The sequence below is a fragment of the Chaetodon auriga genome, chromosome 2 (assembly GCF_051107435.1).
Source record: "Chaetodon auriga isolate fChaAug3 chromosome 2, fChaAug3.hap1, whole genome shotgun sequence".
NCBI lineage: Eukaryota > Metazoa > Chordata > Actinopteri > Chaetodontiformes > Chaetodontidae > Chaetodon > Chaetodon auriga.
Window position 1 is genome coordinate 9,673,864 of NC_135075.1, and position 22,286 is coordinate 9,696,149.

The 22,286-nt window shown below is 38.9% G+C and overlaps 1 protein-coding gene across 2 annotated transcripts in view; it reads left to right on the forward strand.

Moving 5' to 3' along the window:
• cntn4 (contactin 4) overlaps positions 1–22,286 on the forward strand; it is a 137,734-nt gene that overhangs the window by 19,023 nt on the left and 96,425 nt on the right. The window lies entirely within an intron of this gene.

Genomic DNA, 22,286 nt, shown 5'->3' on the forward strand with positions numbered 1-22,286 from the left:
TGTACGTGATGCTTACGATGCTTTATTTTCACTCCACTATGTAAAGGGGACGGTACTTCCAGCATTGACAATAAACACAGGCACTGGAAGTTAATCATGTGTTGTACATTCATCCAACATAATTCTGAGTAATACTGGCCTGAATCTAGCCTTTTGAACATAAACTAAAAAAGGTCATACCAAGTAATATCTGCATATAGTACATATATCCAGATCTCTGTGTGTCTTAAGGTTCTTGATATGAATTTTTGTCTTCCCTTTCATTAAGACAGCTTTGATATAAGAGCGGGAGCAGAGTATGCGGATTTACATCAAGGGAAAATTGGGGTTAATGAGGACACAGTTCCTACATTTTTAAACCACAGAGTGAGAGCAGTGTGTGCTCTCACGGACCCGCTGAGAACGTCCATGACCCACAGCCGTGAAAGGGTCGCTCTTAGACTAAAATTGGTTTATCCTCCCTGCAAAACTCACTAGACATGAACATTTGCTTTAAACAATCTTTCAGGGATGTGTGTGCTCAGACCTCCATAATGCTAATGTGTTTTCAGCTGAGCTGGAAATGAACATCTTGGAGCATTTTCTAGATCTTTAAAACTTGACTACAGGATTATTGTACTAACCCTCCTGTTTATCAGCTTGGAACAAAACTCACTTCACAATTGATGATTTTGCCTCGATATGGATTAGAGAGGTGCCTGAAAATGGACTACTGGTAACAGAAAAGCTGGCCTTTAATATGCTGCACAGTGCAAGAATGGATTTGCAAGTAGAGTGTATCTCATGTAGGCTTGGGGAAAAGAATTGTACAGATGTTTATTGTGGCTTCAGTTGTGCTCCTCAGCCTGGGGAGTTATACTTTGATTACTTTTTCATGCACAAATGAGTAAAAAATACACGTGCAAGTTGAATCTAAAAATCCAATCATATCTTCAATTGTTTCACCTGTTTGTCCACTTGGGGGTTTGGTCAGGGATTATTTTGTTACATCCAAACTTCACATTTTATGTCCACTGCCAACATTCAGTAGTAGTGGACATAAGTGTAATCTCCTTTCCAACATGTCCTCATACCTACACGGCTGAATAGATCAATTGCCAATGACTCACAAATAAACTGCCTTACAATAAACAGACATATATGTTGTAATGACCTACTTATACCCTCAACCATACATATATAGTACCAGTCAAAAGTTTGGACACACCTTCTCATTCAATGGTTTTTCTTTATTTATTTATTTTTTATTGTTTACATTGTAGATTAATACTGAAGACAACCAAACTATGAAGGAACACATATGGAATTATGTAGTAAAAAAAAAAAGTGTTAAACAGCCCAGAATATGTTATATATTTTAGCTTATTCAAAGTAGCCACCGTTTGCTTTGATGACAGCTTTGCCCACTGAATCAGCTTCATGAGGCTGTCACCTGGAGGTGTGTCCATACTCTTGACTGGTACTGTGTATGTGCAGTATGTGTCTACATTCCAGCTCTACTAGAATATGTAGGATTTTCTTTTGCAGCTGGCCCAGTAAAGCTTCCCAGTCTGTTGAAAAAAATAATCATTCTTTGCCAGAATGAAGCCATTTTAATCACACAAAATGCTACATAGAAACAACCAGCAGTGAGTTTAAAATGCAGTGATAATCTGTCACAGTGTAATAGCCGCATGCATACTGTAGCATGGCTCGCTAGCACTCATGGTGGCACCGTGACCTCCTTTGACCTCATGAGCCTCACCTTTCCTATCATCCTGTAGTGGTGCCTCAAGACCCCCTTCTGATATGATGCTCTGCTTTTGAAATTAGATAAGGGGAAAAAGGGGTTTCTTTGCCTATTTTTGTACATATTGTTCTGTAAACTTCATTTTTATCTCCTAAAAACATCAACATAACCAGCCTACTGCTTGCAAACCCTCCAGGATCGTCAGGTCATCAGACACTGGTCTAAATGTACCCATGATCAGGAGTAAATCTGGTGAAGGTACATTCAGTTACTATGGGCCCCCTCTCTGGAGGAAAAGCTGCCTGATGATACATGATGTACCACAGCTGTTCCTTTAAAAGCGAGCTTAAGATCTGCCTGTTGTCACAGGCGTGTGGCTAAGCAGTGTCTCCATCTCTCTGTCCCTCTATCTCTGTCTGAGTATGGGTGGGTGTGTTTATGTTGTTGGATGGCCAATATTTTTTTATGACATTTTTTCTTCATATGGCTTTCATATATATTTTCATTCTCTTTCATTTTGTCCACATTTGTTGTGTGAAACACATTAAGTCTGCTCCGCATGAAATGTGCTATATACATACATGCGATTTGATTTGATTTGAACACCTTTAATGGTGGTTCAAAACAAGCACATGAACCATCAGCTTTTATTTACTTGCCTCCTTGATGTATTCCATCACACATTCATGTCTTTAAGTATGAATACAAAGCGACGCTCTTCTTATGAGCAGTTGTTTATTTTAGCGCAGTGATCATAGATGCAACCCATACATTTGTCTGCATTTGAAAAAATAGGTTATTAAATCAGTTCCCTGCAACATACATAATAGATTAAAAGATACATGCACACAGACACACATACTGACTTAGTGCATAGTTGCAGGCGATGCACATTTCTTCATAGGGGGAGTTTTTCGTATATTTAAGAAGAACACTAATTAGGTTGATGCTTTTTAGACATTGTAAGAATGTAAACTTTAAAGAATTAATCATCGAACGGACTGTTTATGCAAGGTGTCTGTTGCTTAACAAGTGACTAACAAATTGAGCAATTAAACAGATCATATCTACATTAGTTATACTAAATGATTCAAAGTGTCAGCCTCTTCAATATTTCATATGTAAAGATAACTGCCTCCAGCTTACTGCTGATATGAACAAGTACACCAAGATAACAAAGCTTCCTCTGTGCTATGCATCAAATATTTATTTGAGTTTTGATTTATTTATTTGAATATGCATTGAGGAGGATCATATAGGGATCAAAGGGGGATCATATAGCTTTTTTATTCTCTTAATTGTAATTACCTGAGGACTGTTTGCTGAACACACTTTTTTTTCAGCGTTACATGATTTATGTTCATATTTACAGTCTCTCCTGGGAACTGCTCAATATGATGAAATTTGTTTGTGTCTTTCGCCATTAAGCTGCTCGACTACTTTGCTCAAGAGTAGTTGCAGAGGGAGGTGTGTGTGTGCGTGTGTGTGTGTGCATGTGTGCAGATTGAATCAGTTCATAAGCGTCTTCAGCTCAAGTAAGAGTGTCCACTGATATACATCTCCCATCTGTGATATTCACAGGAATTGTTTTATGGAGCCCAACAGGAGTATTATTGCTGAGATAACAGCTAAATAAAAGAACAGTATTTTGCAAGTCCAGTCAAAAAATAAGAAAGATGTGAGACAACAACCTAAGATAAGATTAAATACTTTATTCATCCCTGGGGAAAATTCACATTAGAGCAGCATGAGATACAGGCCAGGAGTTTATACACACACACACACACACACACACACACACACACACACACACACACACACACACACACACACACACAACGAAATCCAGAAATCCCGTTGAGATATATATACATTTCACAGGGAGCTGTATCAATAATGAATAGCATATACTTCAATTCATGGCAAATAGGCTACTGTGTTTATGGTGAATTTAACTCCTTTTGCTCAGAATGAGAGTGTAACAGTAACTTCTGTGTAAAAAAGAAAAAAAAACCTGCTACAAGTGAAATACAAATCCAAGAAAGCCTCACAAAGAGTCAAATGTTTGAACTTTACCATACACATCTAACTTTATTTATGTAGACATTTGCAAGTGAAATCAGAAAAGTCTGAAAAAAGAAAGATCAGCTTGTTGTGTATGGTGATATTAAGTTGTTGTTGTTACTTGTTGCGCTGGAAAGAAAATGGAAATGTATTTTTAATTGAAATGAATGTAATTAATGAATTTAATTGAAATGCATTTTTAACATTTTCTGTATTTATTATTATTTGTTATATATTTATACATTTATGGAGCACAATTAATAAAATTAACATTGACAGTAACAACACAGGAGAGGTTAATGTTTTCATTTTTTTCCAAAGGATACATATATTTTATAGGGCTAATGTAACCTAAGTGACAGCTTCTTCAACAAGCTAACATCAACTGCACTATATAAAGTGGTGCTTTTTTTTAGGTAATTTAGCATAGCATTTCTTTCACAGCTAACACACCACTAGAAAGAATATTTAACTTGTTTTTCACCTGATATAAAATACCTGTAAACACTGCTTCTGTTGTGGGCATTTTCAAGTCTGGTTAAATAAAAAAATAATAAGAAAAAATAAAAAATAAAGAAAACATAAAAAATAAAGACCATTGTTGGAAGTGTCACATCTCATCCCTGACTCTCTTTCCATTGGCTTGTGGAACAAGGGTCCCCAGACTGGAGGTCTCAAAGCTCCACTCCAATTTGTAAGTATAAGTATATGAGTGCATCCACGACGAGTGCATACGTGCACGGTTATGTTGTGGTAGCTTAACTTCTGTTCCTATGGCTGCATGTTTACATATCAACTATGCGAGACTGCCTTTGTGAATGGTTTCATCATGTTGAGACATGGCAGCCAAACATCCAGCTAAGTAGTAGTAGACAATACCATGGATGTAAAGAGTGCGACATTAAATAATTCAGACAAATGAACGTAAGTAGTTCGTGTTTTGAATGGTTTCATTTACCTCTGCCAAGCAAGTGAAGCTGCTCTTGAAACTTCCATTCTCAGCAGGTAGAGGTCACGCTCATCTAAGAGGTCAGGCTATGAAAACACAGCTAAGAAAGCCTTCATTTCCTGCTGGCATTGTGGATGCAGCACAAGCTGGCCAGTTTAACAGGCTGGGTTGGTGATGTTTCTCTGAAAATGCAGCACAAATAAAGAAACTGTCAGAGGAGTGAATGGTTGTTTTGCTGCCTTTCATCTTTACTTGTTAACATTAGCTAGACTGGAGAAAAAAGAATATAATTCACTGTGCAGCTCAGAGTCTACAGCAGCTACCAGCAGCTTTTAAGGTGGAATGTTTTCTAGAAAGTTATTCGCGTTGGCATTGTGAATCAATCAACATACCTTAAATGCCAATATGACAACTTTGAGCACTCTATATGTCATTTACATGACACATGCTTTAGTGATGATTGGATCTTCAAGTGCATAAAAAATATGTATGAATTTCAACCAGTTTATGAGAGCTGCCAATATTCTGTTTCCTCACGTGGACAAAATAAGGTGACAGAGTGTCGTTCTGGTGTGCTCCGGCAGCTATGCCCCTGTGGCTCTCACCCCAAGCACAATGGAACTGAATGAAATTTCATTTGTGATTCTGAAAACATTCAGAAATTGCATTTGAAATAAACAGCAGCAGCGAGCCTTCCCAGAAAGTAAGTCCCGGTTACTTTAATCCACAGATCTCACTTTGAACTGTTGTCATTGGATTCAATGGTACAAACCAGTGCCAATTAAAACTGTTGATAGTGAAGTCAGTGGATTATTCCCAGCAAACAGGATAGTATTTCTGGGAAGACATGCTGAGGTCTTTCAAAGTGTCATTTTTCAGTTCGTTGAGCGCTAGAAGCAAAATTGGGGAGGCAGAAATCATAATGATGGATATTTCCAAACCTCAGCAGTCAACGTGAACAGCAAAATGCTGCCTGAAGTTTTATTATATCAATTCTTGTCTATGGTTGAGAACACCACATTGAATTATACACTATATTCCTTTTAGACCTTCCTCAATATCTGTTTTCTACTAAGACCCTCAGACAACCCACACATGGCTGCACTCATTATATTATTCAGTCATATAAGAGTTGTTCTTACAGTGAGGCAGAGCTGTGAGTGTCTGTAACCCAGAGCCCACCACAGTCTCTTGTGGCCCTAAACAAGCAAACACCAAATAACTCCAGTCATTAAGAATTACGATAACGACATTAAGTATCGTCCCTCTTGCTGACATGCAGCATTTATGCCAAGGGCTGGCTCTGCCTATCAACACACGTAACAACAAAATCGAATTGTAAATAAAGATATTTTAAAATGTCCTGAATTGATCGTTGATGATGACATTTTTGTAAATTTATGAGTCTAATCAGAAGCGAATGCTTAAGAAGGATAAAAGTGTGTATAAAACTAATCAGAGGCACTTTACAGTAGCTGATTATTGTGCTGAGCTAAAGTCGGCCAGGGAGATGAGAACTTAAGAGAAATAATATGTTGTTTTGGCAATGAGTGCATATTATAAAAGTGTCATCATAATACAATCAACTCTTTACATACATATTACGGGAAAAGGTAAAAACAAGATATCTGTCAACTGTACCTTAATTAGGCTTAAATTGTAGCAGTGTCCTTTTATGGTGGATTTAAATTGCTATCAAAACTGTGCAGCTTCCTCTGGATACAATGTACAAATGCTCTACATTAAGACCATGACAAAATAAGTGTAATTTATTTGTTTTAAATTATATCAACATGCTGTTCAGCTTGGTTTTCATTCTCTCTGCTTTTGCAAAACCAGTGGGTGTGAAATGGACCCTTGCGGTTTAAACATATTCCATATATCAGTGTCCTGACTGTAGACAATGCATGTTCCCAGCTCAGTGAACTACTTATGTGCTGTGACAGAACTATCTATTCTGATAGTTACAAGCCTGAAAGATATGTGCAGATATCCTCCATTCTCATTGTTTTGGACCCATTTGTGAAGTCTTTTCCGTCGTTGCAGGCTTGCCCAGACATTCAGTGTTCCTCCAGCAAACATGGAGAAAATACATTTTCTTCAAGGTTCATGTGTTGCCGCTGTATCTGTTCCACTTGCAGAGCCTTGTGTATTATCTCTAACAATCACACAGGACACTATCTCTAATGAACTCCACATCGAGGCCTGGAAAAAAACATATGCACAAGATATTTGATCCCCCTCCTCAGAAGATGTACTATCTTCTGCTTTGCTTTTGAGGCCAGGTTGTTACATGAGTTATGAGAGTATGTAAGGGAGTTGATGAAAACCTTATTTTGTGAAATGAACTCACTTAGGTGCTCCTCAATCTATTTTTTTTTTATGTATGCTGAGCTATGCTCTATGAATTTATATGCTATCTTCTGCAATTGGACTTGAGATTTTTTGTTTTCTTCTTTAAACTGTCACTTGTCATGGAAACTGCTCTCTGACAGACCAAAGTAGTTCTACTGTGAATACTAGCTGGAGAGTGGGAGCACAGAGATGAATAGGAGGCTGATATCCTCTCATTTACAACCCTCGCCTGTCAGTTCAGGCACATTTTGGATTGCTGCATACATTTATTTTTAGATGGTTTCCTGACAAAGACCACACAGCAAAACAGATCACAGTAACACACATACACTTTTTGACCTAATTTAACATTTTACACAGAGAGGTAAATGATAACAGTAGGCTATTAAAAGCAACCAGACAGCAAGCTGGAGGTCTACAAAGTGGGGGGCCCTTGAACAGGACTCCAGGGGTCTGCTATTTGTGCTATTTCTATCTGAAATTATTGCTATTACTGCTATTATCACACATGCGTTGGAAATAGTGACTCTAACAAAGCCAATGACCAAAAATGTTCCACCAAGAAAATGAAATATAATCAGCATCACTGTTAGCATCATTATGTTCATCATCATTACAATCAAGATTGATGCCATTGTCATTGTTGTTAGCAGATCACAGCTTTAAAACACAGTTATCATTTACACGATCACAAACATGATTGAGGCTAAAAAGTTGTCATAGCACCAAACAGCCAGCCTGGTGTCAGGAACACTTGTGAGCACAAGGAACAGTTTAATATAGCAATGGTATTAAAATCAATGTGCTATAGACTGTTAAATACAGTTCATTCGCCTGAAAATAAGGTTTTCATTGTTATTTTTCTAAGTATAGCCCAACCAGTGCTTTTTGAGGCGAGTACTAATTAATATTTCAGAATTTAAAGTGACTCTCTCAAAGATTTCAGTCCTGGTTGATTTGGCAACACCTGTAGTTACTGGTGGTGTTAAAGCAGATGTGGCCACATCATTTTGTGAGCAACTGTGATCTGATTTTATGCTGCACTTGGCATGAATCTGCAAACAGCAGCGCACAGTGAAAGGAGTTGGTTACCTTGCTGAGAAGTTGGAGGTGTGCAGCCTGCTGCCTGCTGCTCTTAAACAGTTCTGGCTGCTCCTTCTTGTTCCAGTACTCTCTGCAATGTTTCAATCTGATCCTCTGTCAACAAATGCTGAAGATGACTGTTGTCTCATTTTGCACACACATTTTTGATGAATGATAGTGGTAACTACAAATTTCAAACACATTGCTTTTCTTGTGACTACACAATAAAAGTCAACATGTATTTCACTGGTTAAATGCTTTAGTGTGAAGCTAGAGCCGAAGGAAATGTTCGGTTTGTATTAACAGTGACTTAATACAACATTTTTTCTGGCAATGTCAAGACGGACACCCATTTTGTAATACTACAAATATACAAATATTGGAATGCTTTCATCAGTGGGCCATCAGCTCAGTCACTATTGTGTAAACCTATGTTGTGGTAGATTGGTCAGAGATGATATACTTATCTCCCAGTTCGATAACATCACGATACTTGGGTACCGATTCAATATGTGTTGCGATGTATGTATCCCTGAGCTGAAGAGTACAGGTACAGCACAGACACACAGAATCACCGAGGGTGTGTCTGAATGCAACAGGCCGCTGAAAGGTCCGGTTAGAGGGTGACGTAGTGGGAGCTCAGCGATGCTTGGTTTTGTCCTTTTCCAACATAGCAGCTGGGTCACAAATTGTCTCATATTAGAGTGAAACAGTACATTAAAATATGTCTCTGAAAACATTTTAGGTGAGAAATAGGCGATCCTGTTGCGTCGCACAGGTTGTACTAATTGGCATAAAGTTAAAGATAAGTCGTGATTATGCAACTTCAGATACGGCGACTGGTCCACTACTGCTGTGCCATATCCATCATGCACTGTGCCACCAGATCTCCTCCTCTCCAGAGAAAATGAATAGGATCCGTTGACTTGACATCCATCAACAGATCCTTGTATCTGTACCTAGAGCGACAGTCAGCATCTAACCATGCAGCACTGACTGAAAGGTACAAACTATAACTATTTTGCTTGTGTTAATATGATTGCAGCATTAAACTGAGCTGTTTTTCTCTATTAAAAGAGCCAATCTTCTTATCACTTTCTTGTTACTTACCAGCCAATATTTACAACATGCGATATATCTGCTAGTTCATATTGTCCGATGTTACATCTTTATCCATCTAGCTCTACCTTTAAGCCAAGGCTAATCTCAATCAATGTTACTTTGTTGAGCTAAATGTAACCAATGTAACCTACATTTTGGACACCAAGAACATGCCAAGACTGTATGGCCAGTTATGACCTGAATCTTCTCACTCTTCATGTCCCAAATTGTCAACTGTGTTTCTGCATTTCACAACATTTTCTGAGACCATGTCAGAAGTGCAGCTAATGCAAGTATTCACCTAAAATACTCAGTGAGCAGCTTAGCAGCTCTAGTCAGTGACTGGCAAAGCACTAATGCTGAGACAGACACATAGCTGGGGGAACTGTGCAGCCATTTAGCCATGTGTCACCCCAAGACTGGATTCAGTGAGTGAGTCATAGCCTGCCTTGAGCAGGACACAGTATGCGCTTGACCACTGCGAGCTTACTGTCATCGCAAACAGGAAAATAGGACAAACTGCTGAGGTCAGGGCAAAAAGCTGTGGATGCTGACATTCAAAAACAAGGTTAAAATAATGTTTATTTATTTTATTTGAATTTATGTGCTAAATTAACAAGAATCCTTCTCATGTGCTCACATTTCTGAACTGCATTACAGCTGAACCCAACTCTTTTATCATAAATATGTCTGTATCATAGTACACTGCACCATGCATGTTTACATATACAACAAATACATGTTCAGATCATCCAGTATGATATACAATATATACAATTAAGCGCAATAGAAGTTGGACAAGTCAACAAGGCTATTCAAAGTATAACTGTGCAAACTGTATCGGTGTAAAAAAAAAAGTCCAAAATGCACATTTCTGGATGTAATCTAACAGTACCAGTGTGTCCTGTGGTCATATGCATTCATACATGCATTCTCCTCAAACGCATAGCACTCCCCTAAACTTGCTTGGTTTGATCTTGCATGCAGCTCATATTAATAACAGGGCTATATTTAGATTTCAGGCCTCCTAGCAAAAGCACAGACTGCTGTAACATGGTGAAAAATAATTTTGTTTTCACATACATGAATCTTCAGCGCGTGATAGTCAATGCAGTGATACTGCTGGCTAATCACTCATACGGCCATGAAACAGTGCTGCTGTCTTAATAATAAACAATTTACTTGCATAATCCACTGAGCTACCAAAATTAAAAGAATAGTTTGGGGACTTTTTCTTTTTAATGGCATTGTAAAACGGTTGAAAACCCTCAGGTCAGGAAAACGCTTATGCATTATGTATCATCCAAACCCATTACATTATGCAGCAAGTTGCTCCAACAGATTCCTATTGATGCTAATGGATAAAGTATATAGTGAGTTATTGGGACAGACAGATAGATGACTTGTAGGCCTAATTATGACATTTCATTAAGGAGATCTCTGTGGAGGTGTTACAGCAATTCTTGCTCAAGCATGCAGTGAGAATGCTGCTCCATTTGGCCTGAAAGTGAATTACAAAACGGCTTCACATCCAATAAGATAAACTCAAGGGCTGATTTGTTGCACAGCACTGTGTTTCCCACTTCTGTTGTGCTCCCAAGAAGACGATGGCTATCTGATGTGATATCAAACATGTGAAAGGACAGGTTCAGCAACAGGCAGCGGCTTCCTGTTTGTGTTGTTGAAGGGTTATGAGCAAGAGGGGATCATTACCTATACTTCAAAATGTACTTTGAAGTAATGAAATCAGATGGCACTATCCACTCAGTACATTAAGTTATTGTTGGAAACAGATGGCACTCTTTAGCATATCAAACAGTTGCTCCTGCACCAGTTTGCTGAGTTATTAGTTGTGTTTGTATTGGCCATGTACATTTCATTTTGCAGTAATGTGTAATCTAAGTTGAATTTACATTTCCTCAGTGAACTTTTCCTCTGATCAACAGCAAGCCCAAAGTGATGTAAAGAAAAGGAAAAAGTAGGCCCATTTCATGGCAGACATTTAGACAAGTTACAGCAGGAAGAGCACAGGTGTGATAAATGCACTAACATTCATAATGGCCCTGTTGTGCATGCAGTATCACTTAAATGGAACAGAGGCGTCATTAATGTTATTAGTTGCATTTGGGAAAGGAGATCTAAATGAGCAGAGGTAGTATTTCAGTTGCAAAAAGTGGAATTTGCTCGTTAAACAATTGAAATCCCTCTCCACCCCTCTCCCCTGCAAACCGAATGAAACTGAATGGGATTATTTCTCTTAATTGGATTCATATTTTGAAGACACGTGCAGAACCACGGCACTTGACTTGAGGACCGCTAAGTCGCCAAATAGTGAATCAGCTTCACGTAGCCAATTAGCCATGTGGCACTCTGCCTTGTTTCCTCAGTCAGTGATCTAGCATTGTAATCCCTTCTTGATGAAAGAGTTTGTAACTGTGTTGTTGCTGCTACCGCTGACCCACACTGAGGGATAAATACATCCATTTGTTGTGCTGCTACAGAAAGTGTAGCTGCAGTAATAAAAGATACACACTCAGTGACCACGTTATTGTAGGTACACCTGTGCTATCTAGTGCAATTCAACATAAGGTCTTTGCGAAAAACTACTTTAACTACTGAGAATGCTCTTTATCTCTGTCAACAAAAACTGAACACTCTAGGTCAAAGTAGAATCAGTGACAGAGCTGTTGTACTGGATTATATAGGTTTACCTACAGTAATAAAGTGGCATCTGAATGTATGTTTCTATTCATTATCACTACATAAACACTTAATTTGTAACACATTTTTAACTAATACTGCGTTGATGCCAGTAGCTAGTTTAGATGGAAGCTATTAGCCACCACCTAGCCAATAGTTTGCAGCTAACAGACCACAACAGCTCATTTTACATTTACGTTATACATTTAATTGACATTATACCCATAAAACAAATTATAATTAAAATTATTAACTCTCTCACCAGTTGGGTGAGAATGGGGCATACTTCCTCATAGTTGTTTCACTGCTAATTGAATCAGTGAAGCTGACTCACCGTCAGCTCACCGTTAGCGGGCTTGGAGAAGGTTTCAGCCATGCAGGCCTCTTAGAAAGGACAATGTTACATGGAGGACATTTGCTATAAATTGCATATCCTTTAGAGTCCTGCCAAATACCTCACAAGGAATGCTATTGAGTTTTTACATGTCTGAGAGTGTCTTTTCATACCCTTTGTGCTGCCACTAGTTTCCTTTCATTTTTGCAGCCTTTGATAAAAAAGCATTCCAACTTTAAACCTCCTTAGGACAGGTGATCCATCACAGTGAATATGATGCCAGCTTTTATTTATATGAGTTTATTGTTGTGTGGTAATGCTATAAAGCCTGTGTAAGTCATTCTGCATTTCCAACTGCCTTAGCAGACAATCACAATGTAACTCTGACAGCAATAGAAGCCGACAAGATATTTGCTGTGATGGATGGATTGATTAGAAACAACAGTTCAATTTAAGCACAACAAATAACTTCAATTCGAATAAAGTTGACAGGCATGAACCTCTCCTCTAATGCTAAACTTCAGTTATACACAAACCCACTGTGCATCACTTTAGCTTCAGTTTGACTAAAGGTGCTCACTGATTAATATATTCTCTTCACTCAATTCTGTGGTTTAATATTGTTGACTAACTAAAGGACGTGTAGCATCTGTCATAGCGACAGCAGCGCTCCTGGATGTTGCAGTAACAGCCATCCAGAATTATGCACTCTTAATCTGTCTCCATAATCGTGTCCATTGCCCATGAAGGGCATTTCTTAGGTTGACGTGCATGTCAGATGGCCTTATATGTCAAGGTCTCTTCTAGTAGTGCTGCCCTGATCTCTTCAGGCCATTTTACAGTGACAGGATGAACATTGACCTCTGTCATTTCACTGGGTGAGCAGCCTGCGGTGAGCCTGACGGTGCCAGGCCAGCTGAACCGTGCTGCAAGGCAGACTCTGTGGCCCTTTGCCCCTGGGTCTTTGCCCATGCACACCTCTAAACAGGGCCAGCTGTCCCCACTTCATTATGTGCTGATTAGGACTAGATTGCTCTGTGAGGTAGGTTTGATCATCTAATCCGGAGCACTGCTTAAGAAAAAACGGTGACATCTTAGCAAATTTGTGCCTTGCAACACAACCTCAGAAGTCCACCATTTGATCTGTTTAACTCTCTGAGGTTTTCAGAATTTTTAACACTGTTCTATTGTCTATTAATGCTTTCATTAGGGTTGAGATCTGCTTGATGACAGTATTAGTGAGAGCTCAGCTGTAGCCCATGAAATTGAAGAGCATGTCTGGCGAACCCAGAGCAGGCGTCTCTAGGTGCACTCACCTGCTCTTCCTCAAGAGGAGCAATTATGTCAAGATGAAGGAGCGGGCATCCCCAGATGTCCTTCAAGCCAAGCCCTGGCTAATTGGCAGTGTTCAGGATTCAGAGCAGGTTCAAGAGAAGGCTCTCTCCCCTCCCCTTTCCAATGCCCCAACATCTTTGTTTGGCTTTGTTTTGCTTTGTCAACTCTTGCCTTTTGATATGCATATCAATACATGTTTTATTCATGGCCTTTTGGAGTAAAATCAGTCAAGATCACCTTACTGTTGTCTGAAGACACAAGAAGTGTTCGCCTTGTGTATGTGTGGATGGGGTTGCCATTTCAAAGCTAGTTTTGCGACACTGCCTCACTCTCATGTAAGCCAAAGAAATGAATGATTTATGTGACTGTCACACTGAGGTTGCAGAACAACCAAGACTGAACATCACACAACATTCTTTTAGTTTGCTGACAGGCTTTTTTTTATTTTTTTAACAAGACAACAATGCTAATTGAGTGGCTGGAAAAGAACACTGATGAGACATCCCTGGCACAGGCAGGGTAGGACAGCGGAGGAGAGACTGAGCTACAGGGGTTTTCTAACCACATCCCAAAGGGCACACATGCAATACCTTTTCCACCCGAGCAGAGGATTCATGTTAATCATAATATTAAAAGATGTGAACTTTAATTGAATTTTTTTCTTCCTTTTACAATCATGTCAGTGTTTATTAAATCTCAGGACCCACCGCTGTGGAGACCATATCTGTGGAATTACTGCATGTGTGTGACTATTAAAGTACATTACGCAAGACAAGTTTGCCTGATTATCTGATTATCAGATAGACCACAAGCTGCTATCAGATGGAACACATATTTTTGTGCATGCTTTGACCTCTAATTGGACTCTATAGGCAGGGTAGCTCATTAAGGTGCTCTGTGATGATCCAACAATGATCCCGTGACACGCTGTGCATTCTAAGAACAACAACACTGTCTATACATATATATCCGGCTGGATGTGTGATGAGGTCATCGTATTTGTGATCAATCTTGTTGAACTTGCAACAGTGACATGTAACAGTGTTGCAGACAAAAAGATGTTCTGCTGACAAGGACGTATTTTGTTGTTTAATTTCGAGGACTTGTGGAGGTGAGACTTCGTCTTTGTTGTTTCGTACCAGGTGTTGCTGCCTGGATGCTATGCAGGTGTTACATCATACCTGCTAATGCTTGTGTGCTCAATTGTCCCTTCACCAGGGAATTCAGTCACTCTGGTGAGGACTGTGACCACATGTCTGTCTGACTGGAGAAAACATCAGCCCAATTATACTGTTCAAATGCCTTGCAATTAGAGGCTGATGGAGTAAGAACACATGATTTATTTCTGTCTCAGCAAACCTCTACATAGACAGTACAGTGGTGTGGAGTGTTTGCAGTCTGTACAGTTGACTGGCTCATCGTTTGCACTGCAGACGGTGCATTAAGGCTCTAAAACAGCCACATTAATGTGCCATACTGTTCACTAATCTTGCACTATACATTTTCAGCATGTCGAACACTGTTGGCAGAAGAGCACCGGTTTAAAAAACAAAAAGTCTAATGTTCCAAAGCACAAACTATACTTAGAAGGTTTATACAGGAAACAGTGAGTCAGAGGTTCCTTCTGATTTTATTCCTGCAGAAATAATATACTGCATTCATCTCTTTATGTGTGTAATGCTCCATATATATTTCTGAAAGAGAAAGGTATATTTTTCAAGATCATAATGTTCTTCATTCTTGGTCAAACCACTGCTTTGTTCCTGCTAACCTAACAAAGCGAACATAACGTCCATCCAGCGACTTCACATTTCACTCGTGATGAACTCTAACATGGATGTCCTCAATTGTTCTCTCCTTTCTCAGAATAGTTGTCCACCCCATCTTTGTGTGTGTTCTGTTGTGGCTCCAATAGTGGGAAAACCTTTCCAAACAGGTCAGGCTGGAAGCTTGAATACAGTTCAGGGCGGCCAAATCAGAACCATTTGCAGGCAGTTAATCTACTCCTTTATGGCCAGCTTAAGCAAGAGACAGCATAGTCTGTCCAAAAATATCTCCCTTCCAGCTCTTAGAAGATCAATGCTGATACCATCTGAATAGCTGTTTGATTGTTGCATTGTTGGATGACATTAAAACCTGCCAGCCCTCAGTGGATTAGTTTCAAACACTCAGTATACACAAGGCTGCACAAGACAAAGCGACTGATCGAATGGGGCTCCATCAGCACAGGGGTGGTTATATTGCAGGGCAATATTTTCAGCCACAGATTCTTTTGCAGAGAATCATAGCGAGCCTGACGCATTTTAGCTGGACAACATAATCTTGCTATAAAGCAGCATGTCGTTTTGTTTCTTCTCTGAAAAAATCATGAAAGAGCGCACCTTGTTGACAGATGTATAGGAAACTGAAGTAGTGTGAAAGAATAGGTGGAATTCCTGGACACTGTCAACAACTTTGAGGCAATTACCACGTTAATGATTGATCAACACGAAACCATGCCTTTGTGTGTGTGTGTGTGTGTGTGTGTGTGTGTGTGTGTAAAAAAGTAGCTAAGGAAAGCAGATCAAACAATAATCAGGTCTCCACACATCCGCATCCATAACCTGAAAGAAAAATATATCATGCATATGCTAATGAAGACAAGGGCAACAGAATGAATAACTATTGAGGATATATTAAATATTGTATGAAATATCCAGGAAATACATATTTTTAATATAAAACTTTCAAGCAAAAAGTATGATGCTCAACAACATATGGCCAATATTTGAATGTACTAATAGCGACAAATGTAAGAATAGTGGAAACAATTGTTTCAGGAAATGTCCAAGAAATAGAAAACAAGACATGAGGTCAAGAAATTATCAAAATACACATTAAAGATGCATTCATTTCAACTGTTTTGGGGGTTGTGTTATTTCTTTCTCTTCACAATTATAGAGGCAAACAGTTTGGGGTGTGTGTTGCACAACTGTGATTTGACCAAATCACTTATAAATAAATAAACTTTGCTAATCGATGGCGAAGGATAAGCCAAGACACAGAAAGAAAGTAGTTTTTTTTCTCACATTACCCCCAAATGATGGCACGTATTCCACACTGTATTAGTGAACAAACAATTTCTTTTCAGAAACCTTGACTCAGGTAAAGATCTAGTGATACCTGAGGTGAATGTGAAGCAAACATGTCAGTTAAAGGGTACAGAATGGAAAAAGCGTGGATTTTAAAAAAGCCTATGATCTTAAGATGAATAGCACCCTGCAAATGTTTAAAGTACCAAAATAAATACAGAAGTTGACTGTAATACATTCCAGTGAGAGACAGAAAAGTGAGGTCTGTAAAGTTCAAAGACTTTTCCTACATTCTTACATATTTTACATCCCATTTAAGATTTAGAAATCTTTTAATGGCACCAATGTGGGCAACCAATTTTGAGTGCTGCTTTTTTTCCCTGTGGCAGTAACCTGGTGCTGTGGGCTGACATGTTTCTCCCGCAGAGCCGCATGCACATGAATCAGGTTGGAACAGTGAGAAGAGAAACAGCCCATCATAGGTGTGTGAGGCCTACTGGGAGGCTTGCTAAAGGGACCCGAGTGTTAGAGAAACATAGGGTTAGGATTTTAATGATGACCTACTTCTGTTCTGCTCAGCACGACTCCACTGCAGGAGGGCATGCTAAACAGCCTCCTCTGGACTGAGTAAGAGGAAAGTTTCCAGCTGGTTCTGTTCACAAAGAACTTAAACAAAGCTGGGGTTAGCCTCAGCAGTAATATGCAGTAATATCACCCCACCTTCCTCCTGCATATAGAGCAAGGGTCCAGGAGACCTCTGTTTATGTCTCGTGTGGAACTGTAAGTTTACACTGACTTTTTTAACTTGTGTAACATACTTAAGTTGTGTGACGTTGTAGCAGTAGAACCATTCATTAGCATTTTACCTCGGTCATATATTCTCCTGTTCACTGTGTTGTGGTGACTTGGAAAAGAGGTGCCACTGAGTGAGGCCAGATGAAAAACTGATGTTCTGCACACAATGGGGGGCTATATGTTCATGTGTTTAGGAATATGAGACAGTGTGGCCACTGCATGTTCAGATAAGGACTTGGTCAGATTTTGAGGTGGAATTATTAATAAATCAATGTAGTTGTGATCAGGGCTTGCATGGGTTATGCCTCCTTACCCGTTGGTCAAATGTTGGGTAACCTGGGAAAGTTAGCAAATCAGAGGAAAGTTCATCGTCTAGAAGATGTTTTCATGTCGCCTCTCTCGCATGAAATAAAGCTCTCTGAGGGGAGTTAGCAAACTTGTTAGCTCCTTAGCTTAGCTCAGTCACTAATGAGAAGTTCACACAGTGTATTCAACGGAGCTGCGCCATAATTTCATTCATCATTGATTTCCCTGTCGTATAACTATCTGGAAACTCTCTGGCTCGCCGTCCCCTCAAAATTCAGCACTATCAAGACGCCTTGCTATCGGTCAATGGTACAAATTTCGTAAGTTCACCAAAGTTGAACTCTACTACTCAGAACATTCGCATTGATTAATTTAATCTCCTTTAGTGGATTCCATAGGAAAGAATTGATTTTGCTTCAAAAGTTTTAAATCTTGGTGTATCCAGACCTTTTCTCTTACTCCACTGTCCATTGAGGATAAATGTTCATAAAACTGTTCAGAAATCTTATTTAAAAGGCAGTCCATATACCTTGAGATTATCATATTCCAACTTTTTCTTCAGTATCAGCAGTAATTCAGGTGTCTGTTGCCTGTAAAGTGCCTAGAGGAACTACTAGTAACCAAAGCGGCATGATTTGCAGATGCAGATTTTCTAAAATGTTAACAGGCTAAAACCACAGAAGAGTAAAACTGTGCATTGAGGTTAATCCTCGATAACAGCTTAGTTGTGCAGCGTAGGATAAAGCCTGACTTATGTTGCTATGGTGTTCCTTTTGCCTCATGATCTGATATTGAAGCATGGCATACAAAATGACCAAGAGAGCCTTTCAAATAATATTTGAAAGGCTTTATCATTTTCAAACCAATTTTCTTTCCCTTCACATTCACCTGAACCTTGTCCCATTACATACACAACCTCCAGCCTTTCCTTCAAATCATACAGTAAGACCAAATGCAGTTCCAGCTTGTTTTATTTGTATTTGGTTTTTTTTTGCTGGCTGCAAGTATAAGCCAACTACTCCCAGTTTAGATCTCAATACAGATTTTGTGAAATAAAGCGATACAGACAGTAGGTCTGGTTACTCCCCTTCAATGCATTCAGCCTACTCCCCTTGTTATGCCTTGAAGAACTGCACACCAACAAGAGCAAAAGTGAGCACAATGTCTGTGTGATGATGGGATTGAGATAAATATCCCTATAATTGAAAAATGGCATGTTTTAAAGATATGCTACATTTGCTAATGATTATTTAGCACATGATACATTGAATTTGGAATATAGCCATAGTAAACAGGCTGGCCGTATCTGTGGAGATGATTTCACAAAAATTTTCACAGCAGCGCCACAGACTGTAGCTCTGATGATTTATGAGTAATAATGATATTAATCTTCAATGAATATAAAATGGAGTGATGTTGAATTTCTGTCACTTTATCAACTGACACAGAGCGTTGTTTTCTGTTCTGACAGGAGTAAATTAATGGCATCATTGTAGCCTATTGGGGACATTAGCATTTTTTTTTCACTGCTGCTGTTTTCATTTTTTTTGTCTTTGTCCTTCTCGGCCCTCAGTTGTGCCTCTTTTGCATTTCAGTGAGTGAGGTCAGATAATGCAGAGAAACATTTAAAACCTGTCATATTCTCCTACCTTCTGTATAAGGTTAAAATTATTCTTGTAATTCTCACTGTTAGTGGAAACACAACAAGGTTAGTTCAGCGCATTGATGTTGGAAAGCCCCTCATACTGCAATTGCAGTCAGAAATGGCTCGTGAATGTGACCATGCTGGCTATTGTGGGACAGTCAGTATTATCTTTTGCTGCAAATGGTGCACTCTTGGCAATGAGCACACAGTCCATTCATTTTTGCCCAAGAATTTACGAGGTTATAGCAAGCATAGTCAGCTGTTTGTAAGCAAATTATTTCAGATTTGTTGCGTCCTTGAATGACCTCAGTAATTCCTGCTGGATGACAGGAATCAACTAGCATATGCCAAAAATAATTAGAAGTGAAAAATGTGCAAGCATATTGCTGTTCTGTTTTAAATCCTCTTTTGGGGATGTGCTGGTTAATGTCGGAGAGGCATTCCTGAGCAAAACCAAACAGCATTCTGCTCTCTCTACACAAAGCATTTAAAACATAAATCTAAGCAATCTGTTTAAAATTACAGAATCTATTGTGTGATCAGTGTGTTTTCAGCCAGACAGGCTTTAAATAATGACAATAGCTCTGACAGCATCAATGGCTGAATCTACATAATACAGATTTCATTCCTTTTACTAGAAACTTTTTTTCCTTATATCGCTCTCCAGATTTAAGCAGATTGCGTGTTTGCCAGAGGTGATACCTTTAAACACTGTGTTCAGTTTTGCATAGAAAAAGAAATTTTCTTGAACTAGATTGCATATAGAGCAGTTCTTTGAATTATGCATTACCCTTTCCGTGTCCTATACAGCTATGCACAAATCTGTCACTACTTTCCCAACACAATGCTGAAGCCTCCTGTTGCTTAAAAGTTTCTGTAGTTTGAAGACAAAATGAATGATTGCGGTCGCCATTGTGGAGGCAGAATATCCAAGAAAGAATCCTTTGTTCCAAGTTTTATAGATTTATCCAAAATCAATGTTTTTTGTGCAGTGAGTTTGTGCAGGTTGTGGCCTGATGGGATGATAAAGAAATGGCCGGAAGAACAAAATATGAGGAACTTAAATCCCCACTGCAAATTTCATAGGGAACCTGTCAGTAGATGTGGAAAGTGCTTGTCAAGAGCCAAAGTGTTTGTCAATAGGAAATGTGTGCTATATGAAGGCTCAAAGGGTCAGCAAAATCATTATGAGGAGTTATCATCCAGAGACCTCAAATATCTAAACTAAATTCAAAGACACAAGGGCAGTTGTACAGTAGAGATATTACAATCTGGTTCAAAGTGTTTGAAGGGATGCAGACAGACAGCTGACCAGCCAACCAGAGTAGAAAAGAGCAAAGATGTTTGAAAAGGCTGCGCCAACATAAATGTTAGATCTTTCATGCATTTAAATCTTTATTGCAGAAGTGCAATGATTCCATTTCTTACACTGTACTTTTTGAAATCTGACATTATTATTCTGTATATATTTTGCTTTGAAAGATTTTTTTAATGTATGTATGCATTATTTAGCTAATAAATTAAAATGTTCAAACTGATTTGTTTAACCATCCATATAATCATTTAGTCAACCTGTTAAACTTCTGAATGACTTAATTCATATAGTCATTTGAATTCCCTCAGTAAATAGACTTGAACACTTCAAATGTGTGTCATGTTCTGTGGTAAATGAGGACCCAGATGTTTTCAAAGGTATTCATGTGCATCCAAACATCATAGTAACATTGTGATAGGCAGTAGGTTAACATCACAGTAGTAATGCAAATATCCTCATGTACTGGTATGCTGCAATGGATATTAGGTTACCAGGTCTCCACCATTAAATTAATAAACTGTGTCAAATCATTTCTTGTCTGAAAGTCACTGGATTTAAGATTTAAAGTTGCACAATGGTGACATTGTAGGCAGTAAAATCATCTTAAATTCTGATATACTGTAGAACTTCCCAGATTGTGGTGTAAATTATTTTCCTGAGGAACACACAATAAAGATGCAGTGTGAGGCTCCTGTAACAGGCAGCTGGCCCTGTCCGGACATACACTGCTATATTTGACAAGCCGGATACAGGCTAATTATTGTTCTCTACCTATCAATTTGGCTGCACACAAGGGTAATGCAACTGCACGTTTTTTCATTCACTTGATATAGAACGAGAGTAGAGTTACTTTAAGATAACTTCTATTTTTCATTGTCTTATTACTGAATAAGAGACGACTCCGTGCATTCACCATATTCAGGGGCTCCGCTGTGACAGATGGCCACGACCACTGTAAGCGGAGAGTTTGCAGTGGAGAGGATGTTGCTCGATGTGCATTTCTGAAAAGCAGAGGATGAGTTTTTCTTCAACTTTACCATCAACACTGTTGTGCAGTTTGACAATTTTAAACTGGAATATGTCCAGACTTCTAAAGGGAAACATGCAAGCCTTGTTCGGTGTTATATTCCTTCTTCTTCTTCTTCCTCTTCTTTAGATTTCAGAGCATAGTAATCAAGATCTATGCGAACTTTCAATTGGATGAAACTGTCAAACAAAAACAAAAAACGCTGATTGATACGAATAAAGTAAACGGATATCAGATTCCAGTGAATCAGACTGATTGTGATTGCCCCAACTTTAAAGAATAGGAACAATTACAGAGAAATAATGATTGTGTTCCTTTTCCTTGTCTTCAAAAAGCATCACTGATGCTTTCTAAAACGCACAGTGTTAATGGCACCTTAATGGAGTAACTGAGACATCTGTTGTGTCATTTACAACAAAGAGCCCTAACCACATGAAACCAACTGATTACACCTCTGCATGGACACATAATCCTAAC